This window comes from Myxine glutinosa, chromosome 12, assembly GCF_964187855.1.
Source record: "Myxine glutinosa chromosome 12, kmMyxGlut1.1, whole genome shotgun sequence".
Taxonomy (NCBI): Eukaryota; Metazoa; Chordata; class Myxini; order Myxiniformes; family Myxinidae; genus Myxine; species Myxine glutinosa.
The window spans coordinates 74,183,084-74,201,686 of record NC_136272.1 but is presented as its reverse complement, the minus strand read 5'-3'; the positions used below and the strand labels follow the sequence as shown (position 1 = coordinate 74,201,686).

Here is an 18,603-nt window from a genome sequence, read left to right as displayed (position 1 = left end):
TTCGAATGGAAACCTGAACCAGTTCAAGTACAGGGTCATTCTGGAAGAAACATTGCTTCCATTTGCTCGTGCAGCCTTTCGAGGAAACTTTGTCTTCCAAGATGACAATGCACGGCCTCATCGTGCTCGCATGATCCAACACTTTCTTGCTGACCGTGGTGTAGAGCATATGGAGTGGCCTGCTATGTCCCCAGATATGAATCCGATAGAGAACTTGTGGGCAGAATTAATGCGTCAAATCGACAACTCGGACCAGCAGCCGACCTCTGTGCGTGAATTGCAGCAGGCCATTGTCACTGCATGGCAAGCGATTCCTGTCCAAACCTTGGCAAATCTCGTGAACAGCATGCCTCGACGTGTACGTGTTCTCCTGAATGCTCGTGGGGGTTACAAGGAGTACTGAACTGTAATTTTACTGTCCGTAATCCCAGTCATAATTTAGCTTTTGTTTTTGTTGAATTTTTTTTTGGCTAATGTGCAAAATAAAGAGATACTTCTGGAAAACGTACAGAAGTTTAACACAGTACTATCCGTGAATTGAGTTCGATATCAGTTTACATCACTTTCAAGGATCAATTTATTTGCTTCGAAATGTCAAATGTGGTTTTTGTTTCTTTTAAAGGTCACATTAACAAAATCTAGAATAATTTCAACATAATTCCAATGAACTTTTGGTTCTAAGTCATCTTGAAAAGTAAGTTCACCCCCACAAAAAAAATATTCCATATTAAATGCCAAGTCTGTGTGTATATATATATATATATATATATCTATATATACGTATATATATATATATATATATATATATATATTGCTATGAATTTGGTAGAGCAACATCTAGAGCTAGGTAGATCTGTATAGGTAGGTATTCGACTGTCGTGACAGGGACTCTACATGTAATAAGTTATTGATGTTTAGGCGTTTGTTGGGGTAATATGTATGATTGTGGATCTACCTGGAGATTCGGGTGTTAAATAGTGAGGGATTAAAGGTAACGCCCCTGTGAGTTTCACCTAGTAGTCAAACCTTTGTCCATTATGGCACTCCAAACCACATAAACATTAGTTAGTTCCTTAGCGCAACATTAAATAAGTCCTTTCCCTGACAATGACTTCGGAACAAACGGACAGGAAACCAGGCTAGGACACCGCCGATGATGGCCGCAGCCAGCTACACCTCCGCTGGGCCTCGAGTGCCACGCGCTATCACAACACTACAGGCCTGTGATTCGGTGGAGGGCACTGATTGGGTGGCGCACCAAGGAACGTGACGTCACCAGCGAGGTTATTTAAGGGAGCGCCGAACGCTCTCTTGGTTCTTTGTTCTTGTTCTCTTGCCTCTCTGGCGTCTGGCAGTGCAGCTTTTGGTCTCTTGTGGTTCATGCTTTTAGTTGCGCAGCAGTTGAGAAGAGTTCTGCAGAAGAGTTGGCTGCCAGCACTCCCGCAGAGAGTTCACTTCAGTTGAGCCGGAGGAGTTGAGTTGAGACCAGTCCCGGAGCGAGTTGGAGGGACGAGACGTGCAGTCAAACCTGCGTTCTCCCCGTTCCTGTCTTTTCATGCTTCGTGTGGGGATCGATCTTGGGTGAAGCCGCTGGCCTGCGTTGGGTGCCTTGGAGATTGGTGCACCGACCTCGTGGGCGGCGAGAGGATCGGAGCTTGGAGAAGGCCTGGTGGCGGCTGAGCGCGGCCGTGTCACAAGAAGACGACAGAGACAGATAAGCCCGGGCTCCGCATACACTGTACACGACGTGACGTGTTTCTTTTGTAATTCATAATCTCCCTCGTATCGTGTTTGATATCTGTTGTGTGTGGGATCCCAATTTAGGCTTCTGATTAGAGTTATTACCGGCGCGGGCTTTTTCACTGTCTTTACTTTTCATTAATAAATCCTTGTATTATTTTCTGTATATATCTGAACGCAGTTTCCTGGGTGTTTCATTTTAATAGATAAGGCTGCGGAGCTTGCTGTGTCCGCCATTCCGCGCGTTTAACTTTGTGTTGATTTGGAATCCGCTATTGAGTTTTCGCCTCGGGAGGGTAAAGCCTCGCAATCGGCCATCCGCAACTGTGGTGTTAATCGCGGTTGCGTAACAATATATATATATATATATATATATAAGTTCAAAACACAGCTGGTCACAAGTGTGCCGCACTGACCGGGTCCTCAGTCGAGGTCCTCAGCATCATCCAGTTTCGGCCCTTCAACCTCGATACGGTCAGCTAAGGTGGGCCAGCAGGGGCACGTACACATCCACATGCAGCAACTGCATCTGGATGTGTACATACCCCCACCCCCAGCCAGTGCGAACAACAACAACAACAATGCCTCCATAAACTTCCTCCATATCCAAAATGAGCCTTTCAAGGCAACCTGGGCCACCTTGTCACACATCCTCCTTCTTTCTGTCCCACACACTCCCAGCCTAGCAAGAAATGCAGAAAAGGAATTGCCAATATACCCTCGACACCCCACCTCAAATGGCTGACACGAAACGCGCCAACCCTTCTCCCGGCACTCTGCCTCCAGCTCACTGAACTTTCCTCTCTTCCTCTCGTGCACCTCCTCCACATTCTCTTCCCAAGGTACCGACAACTCCCCTAAGATGACCTGTCTTGTTGCACTTGACCAAACGACAATGTCAGGCCACAACCTTGTCACACAGATCTCCTCTGGGAATACCAATTGTGGCTTTAGGTCTGCCACCACCTGCCAATCACAAGGATCTGACAGCCCTCTTGCTTTCCACCTCCTCCCTCCTCTTTCCACCTCTTTCCACTTGGCCCTCTTTGACAAACCACACCTCTCTCCCATCAGTCTCCTTCTCCACTCTTCTCTCTCTCGATCTCAGCACCTCTTGTTGCACCATCTGCACCACCACCGCCAGCACCTGATCATGTCGCCACCTGTATCTTCCTGCTGCCAATGCTACTGAGCATGCACTGAGTGCATGCTGCACCGTTCCCACACCTCCACACAAATAACATCTCTCCTCCTGCAACAACCCCCACAATCTCAAGTTTACTGGTGACGGAAGCACATCATACGTTGCCCGCAACAGGAAATTCAACAATATTGGCTCCATCCTCCAAATCTCTTGCCACTTCAATATCCTCACCCGCACACCTTCCCACTTAGTCCAAGCACCTTGCTTTGCCTGACCGACTGCTTTCAGATATCTCCCGTCCTCTTCCTTTCTTCTCAACTCCCTCTCAACCATCGTCCTCTCTTTCACACATGCCTTTGCCCATCGCTCATGCTCCATCCACCCCAAGCCATGCTTCCCATGCTGTACCATCCCCATGACCTCCTCCTGTTGCAACCGCTCCTCCACCTCGTCCACCTCTGCTCTTGCATTCCACTTCCGACTTCCCTTCTTCTCTGGGAGAGCATTCTTTACCACTGCATCACTTGAATCCCACAACATCATGAACTCCCGCACCCTCACCACCTTAAACTCCTCGGTTAATGATGTCAAGGGAAACTGGAGTTTTCCACCCTGACCATAAAAGGCAATGTTCGTCAAACAGCGTGGCACTCCCAACCACCTCCTCACAAACCCACTCACCACAACCTCCATCCTCTCTACATGCCCAATTGCAATATCATACATCATCAATGGCCATAATACTCGTGGCATCAACCCAAACTTCAAACACCATACCTTCAACTTACCTGGCAAACCACATCCATCAATCCTCTTCAAACCTCTCAAAAGCTTGTTTCTGACCTCCTCCACTCTTCCCACATCATTCAACTCCACTGTATACCATCTTCCCAAACTCTTCACAGGGGCCTCTACCAATGATGGAACCACCTCCCCTCCCAGCTCAAATCTGTGCATGTTATCCACCACTCCTCGTCTCACTATCACACTCCTCGATTTTCTTGCTTTAAATCCCATTCTTGCCCACTGCATCAACCTTACCAGTCGTCCCAGTACCTCAGTAATGATACTGCTGCATCAGCGGACTGTTGGACAACTGTCAGGTCATCCATGAAAGCAAACATTGCTGGCAACCTCTGTCCAGGGGCTAGCTCCACTTCTTTCCCATGTCCACTCACCGCACATTATCAACAACTCCATAACCAGCACAAACAAAATCGGGGAGATGGTACATCCCATCGGGATCCCCACTTCCAACTTCTGCCACTCTGTTACATAGGACTCTGTCGCAAACCGCATCCAAAACTGATCATAATATGCCATCAAAAAATCCCTAAATCTCCGTGGCACCCAAAAGAAATCCATGGCATACCTGATCAAGGCATGCGGCACTGACCCAAATGCATTCTCCGAATCCAGCCATACCACCGCCACATCCTTCCTTTGCCTCTTTGCCTCCTGTAACACTTGCCAGACCATTGCCGAGTGTTCAATGCATCCAGGTGATCCTGGTATTCCTGCCTTCTGCACAGAACCATCCACAAAACCATTCCCTCTGATGAAGCCTGAGAGCCGTGCCGCAAAGACACTCATCAATATCTTCCCATCTACATCGAGCAATGATATTGGTCTAAACTGCTCCAGTGTCACAGCCTCCTCCTGCTTTGGAATATAAACTCCTTCTGCCCTAGTCCATTGACTGGGCACCACTCCTTGCCTCCATACCACCTTCAGAGCCTTCAGAGCCTTATATATACTAGGACGTGCCCGTACGTGGGTGCCCGTTCCTTGCCAAAAAAAAAAAAAAAAAAAATTTGTGTAGGGGTGTGTGTGTGTAAACATCCTAGGGCGTGCCCGTACGTGGGTGCAAAAAAACATGCGTGCAAACAACAACAACAAAAAAAAACTTTGAAACCACGTGGCAGTAACGACCACAGAACCCCCCTCCCTCTATTTACATGAATGGTTTGGTCCATTCGCAACGACCACAGAACCCCCCCCTCTATTTACATGAATGGTTTGGTCCATTCGCAAAGCCAAAGCGAACGACCACAGAACCCCCCCCCTCTATTTACATGAATGGTTTGGTCCATTCGCAAAGCCAAAGCGAACGACCACAGAACACCCCCCCCCCCCCCCCTCTATTTACATGAATGGTTTGGTCCATTCGCAAAGCCAAAGCGAACGGCGAACGGCTAAATCGCCATAGCTCGGTAAGTACTTGTCCGATTAATTTCAAACCTTGAAAAGGCACATCCTCGGGTCCCCAGCAATATACCTGGCAAGTTTCAAGTATATCGGACCGGTAGTTGTCGAGAAACAGCGGTCACAGACAAACAAACGTACAAACGTACAAACGTACAGAGATTACTGGAATTATAGATAGATATACAGACTTGGCATTTAATATGGAATCTTTTTTGGTGGGGGTGAACTTACTTTTCAAGATGTCTTAGAACCAAAAGTTCATTGGAATTATGTTGAAATTATTCTAGATTTTGTTAATGTGACCTTTAAAAGAAACAAAAACCACATTTGGCATTTTGAAACAAATAAATTGATCCTTGAAAGTGATGTAAACTGATATCGAACTCAATTCATGGACAGTACTGTGTTAAACTTCTGTACGTTTTCCAGAAGTATCTCTTTATTTTGCACATTAGCCAAAAATTTTTTTTAACAAAAACAAAAGTTAAATTACAACTGGGATTACGGACAGTAAAATTACAGTTCAGTACTTCATGTAACCCCCACGAGCATTCAGGAGAGCACGTACACGTCGAGGCATGCTGTTCACGAGATTTGCCAAGGTTTGGACAGGAATCGCTTGCCATGCAGTGACAATAGTGTGCTGCAATTCACGCACAGAGGTCGGCTGCTGGTCCACGTGGTCGATTTGACGCGTTAATTCTGCCCACAAGTTCTCTATCGGATTCATATCCGGGGACATGGCAGGCCACTCCATATGCTCTACACCACGGTCAGCAAGAAAGTGTTGGATCATGCGAGCATGATGAGGCCGTGCATTGTCATCTTGGAAGACAAAGTTTCCTCGAAAGGATGCACGAGCAAATGGAAGCAATGTTTCTTCCAGAATGGCCCTGTACTTGAACTGGTTCAGGTTTCCATTCAGAACAACCAGGTCAGTTTTGCCCCCTGCATGAAAAGCAGCCCAAACGGTTACCCCACCACCTCCAGCTTGGACTCTTGGCACTATACAATCTTTGTTGTAGGCTTCATGCACTTGTCTGCGCACTCGGACGCGGCCATCTTGTCGATAGACCAGAAATCTAGACTCGTCACTGAAGATCACGTGATTCCAGTGTCCTGGCTGCCATTGAAGGTGCTCTCTGGCCCACTGCAATCGGCGCTGGCGGTGTTGTCTGGTCAGGCGTGGCTTTCCCAGGGGATGCCTGGCACGATAGCCTGCTTGAACCAGTCGTTGGTTGACTAGCCTTCTGGATACAGGCACATTTGTCAGTTGCTGCCACTCAGCCCTAAGCCAATTAGCTGACTTGGTACGGCCATTGCGGACTAACCGGTGCAGCTGGCGATCATCCTTCCTTGTGGTTCTGCGGGTACGTCCTGGCCTCGGTATTGGAGTAGGGACACCCCTCTGAGCATTTCGTTTCAGGATCTTTGACACCTGACCTTGAGTGATGCCATACTGCCGAGCAATAGCACGCTGTTTCATGCCGTAATTTCGTAAAGCCACCACTCCATGACAAACAGCATTGTCGAGTTGACGGACCATCTCCAGAGGAAGCGGCAATAACTTTTGGAGACGTGCAGCAGTTGTTTTCCACTAATACAGAACGCAACAACCCTTGTATACCCGACTGTGAAGTCAATCATCAAATGCACCTGTCCGTACATTTTGCCATGCCACCTGTGATATAAGAGATGATCGTGATCTATATATATATATATATATATATATATATATATATATATATATATATATATATATATATATATATATATATATATTGTTTTGGATATGAGAATGTTTTTTTTTTTTTTTGTTGTGTAATGAATTGTTGTAAAATGTCACCCTCCTTCCTGCATTTGTTGTTGTATAAAGGTCAAAGGGCATTCCCGTAGTTAATTCCATAAAACATACACGAAGGACACCATATATCCCGGTTCGGTAGTTATATCCTTATTATGTGTATTAGTGTAAGGCTGTGTCTTCCATTAATTTAAATACTCCATTGCACCAAGTGAAATAAGAGTAGACCCCCTTTCATGCCCATTCCCAAAGCCGCAATTGCGAACTGTTCCCTCCGCGACTCCATTCGCCACGAGGTAGGCTCGGAGAAGAAGGGGGAGGCACTGCCGAATCCTGGGCGTGCCCACCCATCGTCATCAAGGGTGGAGCCAGAGGGCCGTGCCGACCAATCAGGGCCGAGGCGAGCTCACCTATGGGCGTGTCCTGGACACAAGCGGCTTGATCGCCTGAGGGGCTATAAAGAGCGCGCGCGAAAGCCTTGAAGTTGTTGGACTAAGAGAGAGGAGTTCTGAGTTCTGCAAAGGGACGAGCTTCAGAGAGAAGTGTGCACGAGGGTGAAGCAAGAGAGGAACGTCCTGAGAGAGATACGTCCTAACATATACGTCCAAAGAGATACATGCAGAGATACGTGCGACGATCAAGTGCATGCGAGTCAGAGCGGCGAAGTGCGAAGTGCCAAGTAGGGCAAGTGCCGAGTGTGCAGTGCCAAGTGCAAGAGAGTTCAAAGGAGCAGCTTTGGAGAGCGCATGGTGCACCGGAGGGGCTTCGCCGTGCAGTTTGGAACCGCGGCTGTTTTGGCGATCCCAGCTCGGGTATTGACGGCGGCTATCCACTTCCGGCCCGACCGATCCCCGCTGAACCTTCCTCCCCCGCCAAGCCATTCCTCCTTCCGATCCTTCCTGCCTGCAAACTCCCAATTCGTGTGAGTCTGTCTTTGTTTGTTCTGTCCAGGGTTCTAAGTAAGACTGCCATAGATAAGCTAAGGTTCACTGTGTCTGCTTCTTCTTCTTCTGTTTTTATTTTATTATCCTTCCTTCTCCTTGGTTTCTTTGATTGTGTAAATAGTAGGAATAAATTTAGTAGCATTTCCAACCTTTTTGCTTTGGTGTTCTTCTTCTTCACATCCTTCGCTTTAGTCTTTTCCCCATTGAATATCTGTGGCGCGATTCGGCCAACGTTCAGGAATCGGGTTAGTCGGGGTAACTGTTCGGGCGGGGTAACTGTTCGGGCGGGGTAACTGTTCGGGCGCGGCGGCCATCCGCTCGGCAAACAACATCCTCGCCGCGGTCCCGTAACAATATATATATATATATATATATATATATATATATATATATATATATATATATATGATATTGTTTTGACTTTGATATTGTTTTGTTTTTTTCCTATCGCAGATTTGACGTTATGGCTTCTGGGAGTAAAAAAAGAAAGTATCTTGATGAATACATAAAGCTTGGATTCACGTCCATTACCGTGTCTGGCCAAGAGAAACCACAATGTGTGCTATGTCACAAGGTTTTGAGTCCTGAATCCATGAGGCCATCCAAGTTGAAGTTGCACCTCGAGACGAATCACGCACAACATGCAAAGCAGGATCCCGAATTTTTCAAGCGGCATGAAAGAAATTTAAAGCGACAGAAGTTGGATGAGGGAGGAGCTTTTCAACAACAAAATGTAGCAACTGTCCAGGCTTCTTATTAAGTTTCTCTTGAAATTGCAAAGAAGAAAAAAACCCCACTCGATTGGGGAGACCCTCATCAAGCCTTGTACCCTCCTCATTGTCAAACGGGTTCTCGGCAAGGCAGAGGCTCGCAAAGTTGAACAGGTGTCTTTATCGAATAACACAGTGCAGCGTCGTATCCGTGACATGTCGGAAGATGTGAAACAATAGATCATCAATGAGATTAAGACGGCGCCTTTCGGCTTGTTTTCTTTTCAACTTGATGAATCGACCGATGTTAGTTCCTGCTCCCAGCTACTGGCATTCGTTCACTATGTCAAGTGAGATGATATCAGGGAAGAATTCTTGTTCTGCAGTGCCCTGGAAACAACGACAAAAGATAACGACGTCATGGAAAAAATTAAGTTGTTCTTCGATGCGGGAGGAATTCAGTGGGAGAATGTATGCGGTGTCTGTACTGACGGTGCTCCTGCCATGCTTGGTTCCAAATCCGGATTCCAAGCAAAAGTGAAGATGCTGGCACCACAAGCGAAAGGAACCCACTGTATGATTCATCGCTACGCCCTGGCTTGTAAGACTCTCCCTCTCTCATTGAAGAAAGTTCTTGAAGTCGTAATCAAGATTGTTAACCATCAAGGCAGGGGCTCTCAACACCTGAATGTTCAAGGAGCTGTGCAAAGACATGAATGCGGAACATGAAACGTTGCTGTACTATACTGCTGTATGCTGGCTTTCGAAAGGGAATGTTCTGAACCGCGTCTTTGAACTTCGTGCGCAAGTCAAACATTTCTTGAATCTTCAAGGGAAACATGACCTCCTGCAGCATTACGACTAAGAATTGTGGAACGAACGACTTGCTTATCTTGCTGACATTTTCGAGCAGCAGAACCAGCTGAACCTCCAGCTCCAAGGAAGAGCGACTAATATTGTTATTTTCCACGATCATCTCAGAGGATTTGTTGCCAAGCTCAAAAACTGGCGCAGGAAAGTTAACACAGGAAACATTGCTATGTTCGAAAGAATGTCTGAATTGCAAGACAGCATGGGAAAAGAGCTTGATCCTGTACTGAAAAATGACATCCTTGAGCATCTGCAGTCACTGGAGCTAGAATTTCATAAGTATTTTCCTGATTTAGACGACAATGAGGCAAAAATTGTGAGGAATCCTTTTTCTGTCAACCTCTGCATGGAGAGCATTGCGGAGGCAATGCAAGATGAATTCCTGGATTTCGGAAACGATTAATTTGCCAAAGACGCATTCAAAGAGAAGAGCTTTTTTTTTTCTTTTTTTTTTTCTTTTTTTTTGTATACTGAATCGAGGCTCGTGAAAGAGCTAACATTTATTTCACAAACAAATCAACCAGACAAACAAAATATACAAAAAGAGGGAGCGGAAGACAAGATGGGGAGAGAAGGGGAAGCACACAACCACAACATTTGAGAGCAGGGAGAAGTGTGGGAGGGAGAGGGAGCTTGACGGAGTTTTGGGTGGGAATGGATCGCTACCCTAATATCAGCCAGATAGCTATCCGGGTGCTTCTGCCATTCTCGTCTACCTATCTCTGCGAAGCGGGGTTTTCCACGCTGTTGAATATCAAATCGAAACAGCGTAATCGGCTCCACGTGGAAGATGACCTCTGCTGTGCCCTGACTGTGACTCAACCACAGATACCCCAATTGGTAGCTAAAATGCAATTTCAGCCATCCCACGGAGTTTTTAGTTCACTTTTACGGCGCATGCACCGCGTCCCTAGTTTTGATTACCTGAGTTGTTGTCGAATTGAGTTTCTTTTGTGAGATTATAACACGCTGCATTAAATACAGACACAACAGAGGTTTTTAGTTTTCACATATTCTTGACTTGGAACCTTTTCATACTGTTTTCTTGTGTGACAATTCTATTTTATGCTGTCCATAGTGTTGCTTCTGATAATTTTTTTAATCTCATATCAAACATGCATCATTCGAGCGATGTTGCTTTGTTTGCTTCTTCCAAAAACGATGTAGTTGCGAGCCAGTAAGGAACAGAAAAAAACTATGGAACTAAATGTTCATGTTGGCTACTTGGAATTCCTCATTTTTTGTGTAATAATTTATCAATTCTCATACAAACAAAATAGACAATTAAAGGAAAAAAAACACCTCTCAGAATGCACCACAGAGCATCTAGAAATGAAATTTTTTTGGGGGGGCATGCCTCCAAACCCCCCCACCCGAGCCTGCTTACACGCGCTCTGCCGCTCGACCCTCACGAAAGGGATATTGTTTTGGTAGGGTATTGAAAGGGATATTGCTGGGGATGTGCTCTGGGAGCCAAGGAGGCCATAACACAAAAAAGGTTGGTAACCCCTGTTCTAGAGGAAGGAAAGGAAGTGAAAGAACTCACTTGACACGTGATCCTGGCGTCGCTGATTGGGACATAACACCATGAGATATGTATATTTGATCGACGTAATTACATAATAAATGTCCAACAGTTACACCCCTCCATCCCTTGGGCCAATGGATGATCTCCATGTTACCGAGTGCATTTTTTTTTTTTTTTTTTGTATACAAGATAAGAGATCTACGCAGCAGGCAGCCTGATAATTACTAACACAGTAACACGGATTTATTTACTGTGCGAGGCGATAGAAATAGGAATTAGGAAAAAAGTGAATCCAGACGGAAAGGAGTTTATAAACATCGACCTGACACATTGACACGTAACACGGAGTTTAATCTGTAAAACCTGGTTCTGAAAGTTGCTTCTCGTGATCTCACGAGTTCGTTGTATTATAATTTATATACAATACAACTAAATGGAGCATGAAAGCATGTTTTTTTGAAGGTGTCTTTTGGGGCCTATCCGGTTCGCGCCTGGTGCGGTCGCTCCATCCGCCCCTCTCATCCCCCCAACTCCCATCACTCCGCAACTGCACACACACACACGTGGAGGTGGATACTTTGAGATCTGGAGGGCTCTTTTCCAACTTCTGAAACCCACATATTGAGATAACAACTAACCAAAACACACACACACACACACACACATACACACACACACACACACACCAAACATGGAAGGCAAAAAGAAACAAGACGCGAGTGTATGAGAAACCACTCGTTTAGTTTTGGAATTGTAAATGAAAATAGACATATAATATCGAGGAACATTAAGTTATAAAGTGTTTTAAAATCCCATTGTGTTTAGGATATTTAATAACAATGATTACAAAGATAGGTAAAGTTATTGTGAATATCATATGATGTGATAAATATTACATGTGGAAATAACATCACATAATCTATCACACAATCATAAATAATGCAATGAAGTGGAGAATCACAAACAATGGAAAATTGCAGCAACAGACTCCTCGCTTACTAAACGAGATGTGACCGCAGTGGGATTCTAGAGATTTGAAGAAATGCTAAGAAAATTAACACAGGTTAATTGTGTGACGTGATTCTAATATAAAAGAGGAAGAAAAAGGATGAAGAGGGCTGTATGTACTTTCCAGAGCAACAAATGGTGGGCAGAGAGCTTTGAGGGGAGTAAGTTAAGTTAGGCAACAAAAACACACAGACTTACAACCACTCTACAACAACCACTCCACAACAACCACTCCACAACAACCACTCTACAACAACCACTCCACAACAACCACTCCACAACAACCACTCCACAACAACCACTCCACAACAACCACTCTACAACAACCACTCTACAACAACCACTCCACAACAACCACTCTACAACAACCACTCCACAACAACCACTCCACAACAACCACTCCACAACAACCACTCTACAACAACCACTCTACAACAACCACTCCACAACAACCACTTCACAACAACCACTCCACAACAACCACTCCACAACAACCACTCCACAACAACCACTCTACAACAACCACGCTACAACAACCACTCCACAACAACCACTCCACAACAACCACTCTACAACAACCACTCTACAACAACCACTCCACAACAACCACGCTACAACAACCACGCTACAACAACCACTCCACAACAACCACTCCACAACAACCACTCCACAACAACCACTCCACAACAACCACTCCACAACAACCACTCCACAACAACCAGTCTACAACAACCACTCTACAACAACCACTTCACAACAACCACTTCGCAACAACCACTTCACAACCACTCCACAACAACCCCTCCACAACAACCACTTCACAACAACCACTCTACAACAACCACTCTACAACAACCACTTCACAACAACCACTTCGCAACAACCACTTCACAACCACTCCACAACAACCCCTCCACAACAACCACTTCGCAACAACCACTTCACAACCACTCCACAACAACCCCTCCACAACAACCACTTCACAACAACCACTCCACAACAACCACTCCACAACAACCACTCCACAACAACCACTCTACAACAACCACTCTACAACAACCACTTCACAACAACCACTTCGCAACAACCACTTCACAACCACTCCACAACAACCCCTCCACAACAACCACTTCACAACAACCACTCTACAACAACCACTCTACAACAACCACTTCACAACAACCACTTCGCAACAACCACTTCACAACCACTCCACAACAACCCCTCCACAACAACCACTTCACAACAACCACGCTACAACAACCACTCCACAACAACCACTCCACAACAACCACTCCACAACAACCACTCCACAACAACCACTCTACAACAACCACGCTACAACAACCACTCCACAACAACCACTCCACAACAACCACTCCACAACAACCACTCTACAACAACCACTTCGCAACAACCACTTCACAACCCCTCCACAACAACCCCTCCACAACAACCACTTCACAACAACCACTCCACAACAACCACTCTACAACAACCACTCTACAACAAAGCTTGTTGCAGCTTCCTCAGGATCAATACCAGTTATTTACTTTTTTAACAGTGATTTTAGGCTCACTGGTGGAACTCGTAAATACATCAAGTCCTGAATAAAAACACGAGTTAGACATCAGTAAACTTCTGAATGAATTACAAGGACATATCCTACAAATCCTACATGAATTACAAGGACATTTTTTGAGTATAAAAATGCAGACAGTAAATTGGATTTGAACCGAGAGTACCAGCATTATGAACTTGGTGCACAGGTGGGAATATGAAACAAACCAGTTCAGTCCAAACCGTGAGGCTCAACCATAAGTCATTGTGTAACAACAAAGTTTCGGAATACAGGTGTTAGAGGCAAATATGCATAATTGGAATGCGATTTATGGCTATACATAACATCAATCTGAATTAAATGGTGTCCACAAAAGACCATGCGCCTCAACTCCACAGGTACACACGCTCGCTTCTAAGCTGTCCAGCCTGGGTTTGAATCCTGACCCAGCGATAAACGATCATCCTGGTGTTTCGCAGGCAGGGTGATTCATCAATGTGTGTCGCAGAGTCTGCTGGTATTGCTCCGTAGACGTTAAAGATCCCACGGTGACCTTCGCGAAGAGTAGGTGAGCTATTGCCGGCATTCTTAACAAATTACAAACAAGTACAGATACATTCAAATTACACTGCCACAATGGCAAATAAATAAATAAATAACATATCCTCCAGTGCGTGGCACATAGAGACGGTATTGGGAGGGAGAGGTGTGCAATACATTAATTAAAATATATAAATAATAATAAACAAATAATTAATTTCTTAATCCATTGGCTAATAGCATACCTAAACTACTAGTGTTTCATCCGAACCTGTAACTTAAACAAAAAAAAATTAAACAGTTAATTAATCAAAATATTTATTGATTAATCAATAAAATTAATTATAACTAACCGAATCTATGACTTTTAAATAATAAATTAAATAAGTAATAAAATAATTAAATAATTACTCGATTAATTGATTCATCAATAAATCAAAAATACCCTTTACACCCAAATCACTTGGTCACTGTCATGTCCAAATATCAGCTTCCTAACTCAAAAGGTACCTGAGATATTTGGCCAGATGAGAAAGAACATAAATATGTACTTAATAATTAATCAAAAAAGAAATTTGATCAATCAGAAAATAAAAAATACTGTTTTTACCAAAGCACGTGCTCTCTCTTGTGATCAAATTTCAGCTTCCTAGCTCAAAGGATGTCTGAGATATCGCCCGGACAAACAAGAAAGAAAACAAACTGAGTACTCCCTTTCAGCACGCATCATCGCCAGGCCCCCTTCGGGGCCCCGGCTATGATGTCATGTAGCGCTTGGAGATGGAATCGGAAAGGAGCGGTGTACAATTACTCCACTAACCTGCAGAGTTGATGCAGTTGGCACTGCATCAATGGCGTAGCCATGCCCTTAGCCAATGATGCTACCCCGCAGCCTTATGTTGCAAAAGAAGACCAAGAGACCAAATATTTTGACAGCAATTCTTCACTTGTGGCTGAATTGGTTAGTGAGTTTTTGTACAAAGCATCAGGTTAAAATTATTCAATCACTCCCCATATTTACCTGAATGTATGACGGATGAACTTATATTTGCCTGATAAAAGTTTATTGTATGAGAACCAGATTTACAATAATTGTTAGAAAAGTTATTGTAATCAATTCTTCTCTTTCAGGATCGCTTACGGTGCCTGAGGAGCAAATTGCTCTGCAGCACCAGCACATCATACCTGGACAGACAGCATGGCCTAGGTTTTATGGTTGGCTTACTGGTAGGACATGACCTAATTTCAGTGGCTCTGATGGCATGTTATTCTTACAATGTTTGCATACTGTCGTGTTATTATGCATGGTGTCATGTTATCTTTACAAGATTTGCATTGGAACAGTCGTTGATTCCATAGCAAAGTTGACGCGCTTTTGGATAATAGCAATCGGATTTCAGATTTGCTGATATATTTTATTATTATTGTCATTAACCCAAAGGTATTCTCCTGGATTGGTAAAAGTACCCGTGTTTTTTCATTGTATCCATCAGCAGTATTGTTGTTGTTTGTTCCTGGTAATCACAATCCCTTTGCCATAACATTATTTTCCCCTCCATTATGTCAAACCTCGGGCCTCAACCAAAATCCAATCAGCTTGTCCTTGTCACCTACCCAACTCATTCACCCAATTTCGTCCAAATCTGTCCTTTATTATGAAGATTTTCAGCCATCGTACAATAATACAAATGAACCGTTGAAAAGGTAATACACTTGGTCCTCGGTTAACGTTGTGGTTACTTTTTGTTAACCCTCAGATGTAGGCTTCAAAAATCCTACATAAATGCAGCCATTGGGCCCAATGGAGTATTTGTGTTATGTTTTTTAAAAAAATTTTATAGATTTTTTTTTTCATGCCCTATTTCAATCTAAGTCTGCTCATGGATGTGTATTTGCTCAGAAAATGTGAATCATTGATCCTATTAGTTGGAAGAATCCCGTACAAGTAATGAATCTTTTTTCTTTTTTTGCAAAAAATTATTTTTTGTTCTTGGTTTTTCAACTTTTTTTTTCTCTAAAAAGTTGAGGCTCTTGGAGGAGTATTTGCTAAAAAAAAAAAGATTCGCTAATCCTTTTACTTAGAATGTATATGTCCACAACTGTCAAAAATCCTACACCGATGCAGCCATTGGGCCTCGGAGGCCCTACGGATGTATTCGTGTAAAGTTTTTAAATTTTCATATTTTTGTCACTGAATTATTTGTAACCAAGTTATAGGAGCATATAATGAGGCTCATATCAAGAAAATAATGATATAACATAGTAGTACAACGACATTTATGCGGGGCCTCGAAGGCCCCAGGCCTGCATTCATGTCGGATTTTCAGGTTATACGTGAAGAATGAAGATTTTCCCATGAGCCGGAATGAATTTTTTTTATGTCACTGAATTTTGTGTAACAACATGAAAGTCCGTGAAAATGAGGCTCAGTCCAAAAAAAAAATTGTACAGCATAGTTTTTGCAACAACAAAAAAACCTTGTTGGCCTCCGAGGCCCAATCACTGCATCCAAGGGTTAAAGAAAACCACAACGTTAAGTGAAACGACGTTAAATGGATCAATGATCTCATAAGAAATTGGTATGTGAGGTTCCTTCGCTCCCAGTAAGTGCATCACATTTAAGTAAATTCACACGCCTTTCATTGTTTATATACATATTCTGCATTGTACTTTGCAATGCAGTACTGTAAATAAATGTAATACAAAAAAAATCACCGTTTTGTAAAATAAAACAATTTACTGGTGGATAGTGGAGAGTGGCGAGTCACTGAGACCCGGAGGATTCTCCCCTTCCCCAGATGTAATAACAACTGATGCCGGAACGTAGAGCAATGCGAAGTGGGAGAGAGTAATGTGCAGAGGTATGTAGTCCGTTCTGACCGACGATGTAATAGTGAGTTATTGGTAAATAATCGTAAAATAATCGACGTTCTTTGAAGGCTTTGTATCTAATTATTATATAGTCAGGGAATATTGCAAAAATCTGGGAACAAATTCCTTACCAAGAAATTTCTTCACCAATGTGTTTGTAAGGGTGTCCACGAACACATTTCAAAAAGTTTAAATTCAAGTCCCCTAGGGGAACCCGTGACAGGGGTCAACAGGGGTCAATTACCTTTTTTAAGATCCAATTTTTCTTATATTTACATTCTGGGTCACAGTATCCGACAGGAAGCATCAAAATTATTCAAAGTAGGCTCATTTTAAAGCTAAGAACATATCTGACATGGTGATACCTAAAACAAATCAATATGTTAAAAAGTTTACACAATTTTGAGCAAAAAGAATTAATTCTTTGTCATTTTTTGGGTAAAAATTAACTTTTCTGGTCTACAATTCGTTTTCTAGGTAGATACCCCTTCGTTTCATTTTTCTGATAGTTTCCTGCAAACTGCCCAAGATATGCAGCCTTAATGTATTATAAGTAAAACATTCTGGTATTTATAAAATTGAAACTATGAAAGGTCACTGACCTTTATTGTTTTCCCTTATTGTAACATAAATTGTAATAACCGTTACAGGGAATCCGGAATCGGTTTACCATCGGTTCGTCCGCTTTCGTGTAAGGGTTTAAATCTATACTGCTCCACAATGTCAAATACCTCAGGAGTCGAGGTCTGAGTCTTCTCCAGACTCTACATCATCAGGGATACAGTTCATACATGTAATGCCTGTACAACTTCCGCATGCTGAGATACACTTGACACCATTCTTCTTGCAGTTGCACCGCCGGTTGCTGCAATCTCCAGCACAATTGCAGGTCGTGAACCGGAGCAGCTCCTCAGGAGCCATGGGGTCTACTGTTGGAACTGGCTCATAACCACGAACCCCTACCGTCCATCCATAGTCACTGGGGTCCAAAGACATGCTCTGCAGCAGCATCCAGTCCCGGGTTTGGAGATAGGCACGGAGAGAATGCTGTGCAGCTGCACCCTCTGTTGGAGGTAGAGTCTCTGGTTTGATCAGCCCGGCCGCCGCCTTCCGCGAGAACATGTTGTATCGAATTGCACCCAAAGTAGTACCTGGTTCATGGTAAATGTGCTGGAAAATCGCAATACCAGCCCCGGTTGAGGGTCACCACGTCCTTAGTAGCCCGTACGTCAAGGAAGATGTCCATATGTTCATCAATGTCCCCTGCACAAAACGTGTCAAATAGAGGCGTTTTCCCGTGGCCCCCGATTGCAGAAACCGTATCACAACCGGTGAAGGCGTGAGTAAAGAGCAGGTACCGCCTCTGTCTTTCAGAGAGAGCTTCTCAGATCCTCCTGACATCGTAAGAGCCCTTCGATGTGGTTAAGAAGAGTGGATGGTTGGTGCTTGAGCTATTGTGTACCAGCATTATCAGCACGTCTGCGTCTTCCGCCCGCACCTGAAAATAGAATAAGATATGAGCAAAGCGTCTTGAATTTTGCAAACACGGTGAACTTAACAATTGAAAAGTTATTTAACTATGCTACTCTTCTTTTCTGAGGATAAATGCACTTTCATAACAATGTGGCACATCAAAATACAATTGACGTTACAAAAATGACGATCATGTGTTTAC

General features: G+C 43.8%; 1 long non-coding RNA gene across 1 annotated transcript in view; it reads left to right on the top strand.

The window, feature by feature from the left end:
- Positions 1-18,603, top strand: part of LOC144888434 (uncharacterized) — a 40,576-nt gene that overhangs the window by 15,709 nt on the left and 6,264 nt on the right. Inside the window, exon 2 of the long non-coding RNA XR_013621010.1 lies at positions 15,189-15,284. This is a non-coding gene — a long non-coding RNA (uncharacterized LOC144888434). The remainder of the gene's footprint in view (positions 1-15,188; positions 15,285-18,603) is intronic.